General features: G+C 39.7%; 1 protein-coding gene across 2 annotated transcripts in view; it reads left to right on the top strand.

Moving 5' to 3' along the window:
- The first annotated feature begins 6,051 nt into the window (after positions 1 to 6,051).
- LOC133555033 (ELKS/Rab6-interacting/CAST family member 1) overlaps positions 6,052 to 8,099 on the top strand; it is a 488,824-nt gene continuing 486,776 nt past the window's right edge. For both annotated transcript variants that reach the window (XM_061904451.1, XM_061904452.1), the window contains exon 1: positions 6,052 to 6,468. The gene's annotated coding sequence lies outside the window, so the exon portion shown is untranslated. The remainder of the gene's footprint in view (positions 6,469 to 8,099) is intronic.

Consider the following 8,099-nt stretch of genomic DNA (forward strand, 5'->3'; position numbering starts at 1 on the left):
TGTATATATATATATATATATATATATATATATATGTGTATATATATATACATATATGTATGTATGTATGTGTATGTATGTATGTATGTATGTATATGTGTGTGTTTGGGAACTGAGGAAAATAATTGTTGAAGCTTTGAAAGTGGAATTCTTTACAATTCTTGCTTGATGTACAGCTTAAGTTGTTCAACAGTTTGGGGTCTTGTCGTATTTTACGCTTCATAATGCACCACACATTTTCGATGGGAGACAGGTCTGGACTGCAGACGGCCCAGGAAAGTACACGCACTGTTTTACTACGAAGCCACGCTGTTGTAACATGTGGCTAGGCATTGTTTTGCTGAAATAAGCAGGGGCGTCCATGATAATGTTGCTTGGATGACAACATATGTTGCTCAGAAACCTGTATGGACCATTCAGCATTAATGGTGTCTTCACTGATGTGTAAGTTACCCATGCCTTGGGCATTAATACACCCCCATACCATCACAGATACTGGCTTTTGAACTTTGCGTCCAACAATTCGGCTGGTTATTTTCCTCTTTGTTCCAGAGGACACTACATCCACAGTTTCCAAATATAATTTTAAATGTGGACTCGTCAGACCACAGAACACTTTTCCACTTTGCATCAGTCCATCTTAGATGAGCTCAGGCCAAGCTGTTGTTGATGAATGGCATTCACTTTGCATAGTAGAGTTTTAACTTGCACTTACAGATGTAGCGGCCAACTGTAGTTACTGACAGTGGTTTTATGAAGTGTTCCTGAGCCCATGTAGTGATATCCTTTACATACTGTTGGTTTTTGATGCAACACCGCCTGAGGGATCGAAGGTCCGTAATATCGCTCACGTGCAGTGATTTCTCTAGAATTTCTGAACCTTTTGATGATTTTATGGACCGTAGATGGTAAAATCCCTAAATTCCTTGCAATAACCCGTTGAGAAATGTTGTTCTAAAACTGTTCGACAATTTGCTTACAAATTGGTGACCCTCGCCATCCTTGTTTGTGAATAACTTAGTATTTCATGGTAGCTGCTTTTATACCCAATCATGGCACCCACCTGTTCCCAATTAGCATCCACACCTGTGAAATGTTCCATACAAATGTTTGATGAGCATTCCTCAACTTTATCAGTATGGTTTGCCACTTTTCCCAACTTCTTTCTCACGTGTCGCTGGCATTAAATTCTAGAGTCAATGATTATTTGCAAAAAAAAAAAAAAAAAAAAGTTCGTCTGTTTTAACATCAAATATATTGTCTTTGTAACATATTCTACTGAATATGGGTTGAAAATGATTTGCAAATCATTGTATTCAGTTATTTACATCTAACACAATTCCACAAGTCATATGGAAACAGGGTTTGTACATCTATAAACAAGCTCATTGGTGTGTCTAGTGCACAGGTGCCATACTCAAGCCCTGCCGTCCAGATCTGGCCCTCCACATTTTATATGGCCCGCAAAACCCTGGAAATATGTTTCAATAAAATACCTTATATTTTCTTTCTGTACTTTCTTATATTTGTACTGAAGGTATTAGGTTGTTGTTTGACCGGGAGAAAAATAGTGTCCAATAATGCAAAAAATATATTATCTAACTTTGTTGGTCGAAATCCAAAAAAATACCTAAATATCTGCTTAACTTATGATTTTGAAGAAAGTTATCCATCAAATTGTACACTGTAAAAATTATCAATAGATTTTACTGTAAAATTTAGGGAGGGTTTTTTTTTTTGTTTTTTTTTTCTTTAGAGCACATTACTGTATGTTGGAAAGAAAAACACATTTTAGTTTTTTTACAGTAAGATTCTGTCGACTGAGTTGTCAGTTTTTTTCTATTTCTTTACTGTAAAATCCATGGTTGATTTTATGGTACCACATTTTATTATGGTACAAAACTGGCATCTGAGTTACCAAGATAAAACATCAATACTGTATTTCTATGTACAGTATTGTAAAAACACACCATGTATTTTACAGGATAATATTTTACAGGCAACTAAGCTGGCAGTTATTGTTCTGTAAAAAACAGTGGTAAAATCTGCAATTTTTTTTTACTCTTTTACGTAAATATGTTTTTAAATATTTGAATTCATAGGCAAATTACTCAATTATTTACTTTTAAAAGCGGCCATCTGATGGCAGCCATGACTGCAGTGGGGCCCTCAATGAAAACAAGTACGACTCCACTGGTTTGGTGGGACAGGCCAGAGTTACGTCCGAGAAATTGCAGTCCTTTATAAATTATTTAATGCAAGGGTCTCAAACTCAATTCACCTGGGGGCTACTGAACGCACAGTCTGGGTGAGGCTGGGCCGTAAGAAAAGAGTTCTTAAAAAAATGTTGCATATTCCTCGGCACTTCTAGTTGTGTAATGACGTTTTAAATTGTATTCCTTGTGCACCGCAACTTTCTCTGTGCAAATAAGACACGTCTGCGTGCCCCGGTGCTCCACAAAGGAATATGGCATTTACCATTTTTCCTGGAATTGTCTTTGCTCGTCACAAACCTTTCTCTTCACTGCAGGCTTTGAAAAAGACATGTTTGGGGTTGTGGAATATATTTGTATTTAGTCGATGCACAGAGAATGTTATTTCCGCAATGTTTGTCGTTCCGCTTTTCCTCCCTACAGCAACACAGCGGTCGGCGGATAATAGCCGGGAAAGTAACGGGATAGTGAGCGCAAAAAAGTGACTGCTCCCAAAATGTGTTATCCCACGTCATACAGAAATTTATGTAGTGTTCTGTGGTGGCCTGTGCGCCTGCGGGGAAGCGGGGTGTGGCAGGGCTGGCCTCGAGGTTGGCGACAGGTGATTGGATGACACAGCTGAAAGTGTTTGTCTAATCACCTGTCGCTCTGTAAAAGACCGCAGTCAGGAGGCGGCGGGGAAGAGAGAGACGGACAGATCGTTGCTGAAAAGCAGAAAGACATTGGCAAAAAGACAAACAATTGCTGGAAAACAAAAAGCTTTATTGAAAAAAAAAACATTGTCAAACCTGAACGAAGCCTGTCATGTCTATCCCTGGTAGTCCGGAGAACCCGGAAGCAACAGTCTTCCACATGTTCATTGTGTGAGGCAATGCAAATGAAACAAGTTTAAAAAAAAAACAAAACTGTTTGAATTGGTTCAGGTTATCGGGGACTGTTATTACTGACGGACAGGTGTCCCGATGTGACTGCAGCCAGGGACGTAAGAAAACCCTTGTCTCCATGGCAACGTCTCTGTCGCTTTCACTTATTTTCCGCTTTTCCACTAACCCAAATAACACAACGCTGACTAGCGCCATTCATTTAAACTTGCTGGCCTCACTAACATTAAACTTTCATATTAAGGTGGGGGCCGCTAAATAATGTCTAGCGGGCTGCAATTGGCCCGCGGTCCGTGTGTCTGAGACCCCTGATTTAATGTTTCTCTCCGGCCCTGTGCCAGTCCCCGGACCGGTGGTTGGGGTACCACTGGTCTAAAACCTTTTGTGTATATTTTGCACAGACTATTACTCGGTATAGTACGATATATTCTTTTATGCAAGCATTTTGCAGACTACTAGACAGCATATTCTTTTTTTTTTCCCGAGGTAGATTAGGTAGTTCATTTGTTTTTGGTCATATTTTCATATATTACCGAGGATGTTGTGGTTTGTGTTGTGGTTTGTGCAGCCCTTTGAGACACTAGTGATTTAGGGCTATATAAATGAACATTGATTGATTGATAGATTTTTGCTGTAGAATGAACTCTTGACTAAGCACCCACTTAGCAAACCTAAAAGATTATCCATCCATCCATTTTCTGCCGCTTGTCCCTTTTTTTTTTGGGGTTGTGGGGGGTCGCCTATCTCAGCTTTATTTGGGCGGAAGGATCATCACAGGGCCAACACAGACAGACATTCACACACTGGGGCCAATTTTAGTGTTGCCAATCAACCAGGTGCATGTCTCCAAAGACATGCACCTGGGGATGATTAACCTAAATGATTATTTCTTGTCAATTCATATACATTAAACTTTAAAGCAGGGGTGTCAAACGTAAGGCCCGATGGCTGGATCAGGCCCTTGATCAGGTTTTATCCGGCCCGTGGGATGAGTTTGCTAAGTATAAAAAATGACCCTGAAATGTTTGAATGAAAAAAAAACAGCTGTTCGAAATGTGTCCACCAGATGTCGCAATAGCAATTTTTTGTATCTTTGTAGACAATGCTGCATATGTACTAAATAAACCACATGTTAGTACACCAGTCGAGGAAAATGATCAAACTACATGAATAACATCCTGTAATTAAATTTTGGAATTGTTTTATCTTGATGATTGAAAATTAAAGGCCTACTGAAACCCACTACTACCCACCACGCAGTCTGTTTATACATCAATGATGAAATATTAACATTGCAACACATGCCAATAAGGCCTTTTTTAGTTTACTAAATTGAAATTTTAAATTTCCCGGGACTGTTTTATTGAAAACGTCGCGTAATGATGACGTGTACGCCGGACGCCACGGGCTGTTATTAATCTGAGCGCTGTGCACACACACAGCAAAAATTTGTCTGCTTTAACGGCCTACTTACACAGTATTTCCGAGATCTGTGTTGCTGAATCCTTTGCAATTTGTTCAATTAATATTGGAGATGTCAAAGTAGAAAGACGGAGTTGGGAAGCTTTAGCCTTTAGCCACACAAACACACGGTGATTCCTTGTTTAAAATTCATGGAGGTGAAACTTTAATATGGATCACAGCGGACATGGATCCCGACGACATGTCAACCGGCAGGTTTCGGTGAAAAAATTGTGGTTAAAAAGTCACCTCTTACCGGATATCAGCTGAGCTTGTGCCATCCATACAGCTGCCGTCGACTTCCCTGAGACACTGCGCGTCAACACCCGGCCGTGGACGTACACTTCCGACTATCAGGTACTGTTAAACTCACTAAAACACTAGCAACACAATAGAAAGATAAGGGATTTCCCATAATTATCCTAGTAAATGTCTCTAAAAACATATGAATCCGTCTCAATACAACGCGATTGCAATCGCATGTTTTTATTTTTTCTAGTCTGTCGCTATCAATATCCTCAAACACGAATCTTTCATCTTCGCTCAAATTAATGGGGAAATTGTCGTTTTCTCGGTCTGAATAGCTGTTTTTGTTGGAGGCTCCCATTAAAATCAATGTGAATATGTGAGGAGCCCTCAAAACGTGACGTCATCGTCTGCGACTTCCGTTAGAGGCAGGGCTTTTCTCCAGTTGCGAACTTTATCGTGGATGTTCTCTACTAAATCCTTTCAGCAAAATTATGGCAATATCGCGAAATGATCAAGTATGACACAGAGAATGGACCTGCTATCCCCGTTTGAATAAAATCTCATTTCAGTAGGCCTGTAACATCAACACTGATGAACATTATCACATAATTTATTCAGAAAATATAAATAACGACAACTAATGTATATGTACCATTAATCACAATAGGTAATTGTAAAAAAAACAAAAAACAACATGATTTGTCCAAGTACTGAATGTGCTTGTTCTATTTTTAAATAAAGAAAGCAATTTGAAGTTGTCTTTATTTTTAAGTTATCGTGCCGTGATTTTACCAGTCCAGCCCACTTTTGGGGTGGATTGTTCTCCATGTGGCCCCCCATCTAAAATGAGTTTGGCACCCCTACTTTAAAGCATCTTTGAGGGACAGGCGGTAAAAAAAATGAGCTGGATGGGGCACTACATTTTGTTCTAGTAGCTGTTTTGGTTCAGAGTGGTCTAAAACCTTTGTGTATATTTTGCACAGACTATGAGTATTACTCGTTTGCAATTTTTGTGTATATTTTGCACAGACTATGAGTATTACTCGTTTGCAATTTCCGGCTCTATTTGGCTGTTGTTGCGCACATGGCGTACTTTTGATTGACTTACAATTGAATGATGCCGACAATGTTGCTGCTGATTATGTGGCACTGGTCCAATCATGGTGGATCGGGCAGCAGTCCAGTCGTGCACGCGCAAACAGATGCGTGTACACGCCCACGCGGGCGCACAAGTGATGGCAGGAGAGGTCAGGAGTTGGGCGGATGACACCGCGAAAGAGCTCACTGCCAAGGAGGCGTTCACCGTACAAGTGAGCCACCGGTGGATGGAGGAGAGGTGCGTGTTCTTCCGTTCTCAACATTACTCCAACACATGACAACGACAAGGATTGAGTCGGCGGCGCAGATTAATTATTACGTAAGGCACCGGACTACAGTAGGATGCAGCCCCGTGCTCTCATATGAGCTGGAAACTAATCCTCTAATGTAGTCATAGTAGAATTGTAGGCGAATGTATGTCGTTGGAGACTCATTGAATAGACTTTATAACAAGCAAAGGCAAGTTTGTAAGTATGTTCTACCGAGGGATTGGAACCCTCGATGTGTGACGACTGGCAAAGCAACTACTTTCGTCCCGGGCAACAGCTGGCCACTTCCACAACAAGGTAAATGGAATACTTGAAATCTACTTCATTGTTTTCAGAGAATGTTGAATGATGGTGCATGTGTTTATGTGAGCTAGCTCTTCAAGAAGTGTGTACTGTTTAATGAGACACTTTTTTGCCCGGTGCATGGTGTGCTGCAACATCCCTTAATGTACCAACACTTTTGCACACGGCCTTGATGATGCCCCACTAAGCATCCCAAACTAAATTCATTGTCTGAAACAATGAGGGATGAAGGATTGACAGCTGTGTTATGACTGACAAGCAGATTTAACCAATCCCTCAATTGCATGTTGGGCAGAGACCCCCAGCATCCAATCCTTTTGGATTAGAGGTGGGATTATGACTTGGATTTGCCTATGATTTGTAGACTGTCCCAATATCTGGCCCATCCCAGATTGAGTTGACTATGTCCTGATTCCCCAAGGATAATGTTTTACCTACAGACCTCGATACCAAAAGCCTTACACACTTTCTACAATTTTCATTGCAATTAAATAATTTGGAATTGAAATGGATTAGATTTAGACGTAGAGAAACTTTATTGATCCATAAGGGAAAATGTTCCACACAGTAGCTCAGTTTCAAAGGATAGAAAGATTAAACACAAAATATTTACCTGGTGGGCGTAGTAGTTTGCAGGACTGACTCACAGTCAGGAGATCCGGGTTAAAATCTCTGTTGGAACATGGTCGTTGATCTTTTCTCTGCTTGTGTGTTTTTTCTTTGGCCTCCTTCCACATCCCAATGACACACATGTCAGGTTAATTGGAGACTCGAAATTGTCTGAAGGTGTGGTGAATGTGAGTGTGAATGTCCATTTGATTGAACCCCACCTCCCTCATGAACGTGGACCCCGACTTAAACAAGTTGAAAAAGTTATTCGGGTGTTACCATTTAGTGGTCGATTGTACAGAATATGTACTGTACTGTACTGTGCAATCTACTAATAAAAGTTTCAATCAAACCAGATGTCAGCTTGCAGTGGCTTCAGTTCACTGGCGTTCTGAATGTGGACAAGATATATAAATCAACGATGAAACACAAAGTAACATTTGATATATAATTTTTTTTTTTTTAAGTATTTTCTCTTTATTCTTGCTTTACTACTGGGCCTTTAATGTGCCACACATTCAATTGAAGCATTATCAGGATTGCCAATGCCATGTTACAAGACAACGCTACCAAAATGTGGCATGGATGTGTCTCAGTTCAATCAGCAAACACTTTCTTGCACGGTGTATATATTAACACCATTTGTAGATGTTATTGATATGTTATTTATTTTGTTAGTCTTCTTGTATCCTGTTGGGTAATCCAAATTGATAGTTCTTCGAAAGCACCCCTACTTCAAGAGTTACGTTGCAGAAAACCATAATGTATTGATATGATAATTTGCCCAGGCTATTTATTTGCATATATATATATACGAAACCAGTTTCCATATGAGTTGGGCAATTGTGTTAGATGTAAATACTTTTACATCTAACACAATAAATATATATATATATATATTAGAGCTGTCATTTGATCAAAATATTTAATCACAATTCGCATTTTGTTAATAGTTAACTCAAAATTAATCGCGATAATCACAAAAAGATACACTTTTTTCGTCATTCACAAGTGTA

Source organism: Nerophis ophidion, linkage group LG06 (assembly GCF_033978795.1).
Source record: "Nerophis ophidion isolate RoL-2023_Sa linkage group LG06, RoL_Noph_v1.0, whole genome shotgun sequence".
NCBI lineage: Eukaryota > Metazoa > Chordata > Actinopteri > Syngnathiformes > Syngnathidae > Nerophis > Nerophis ophidion.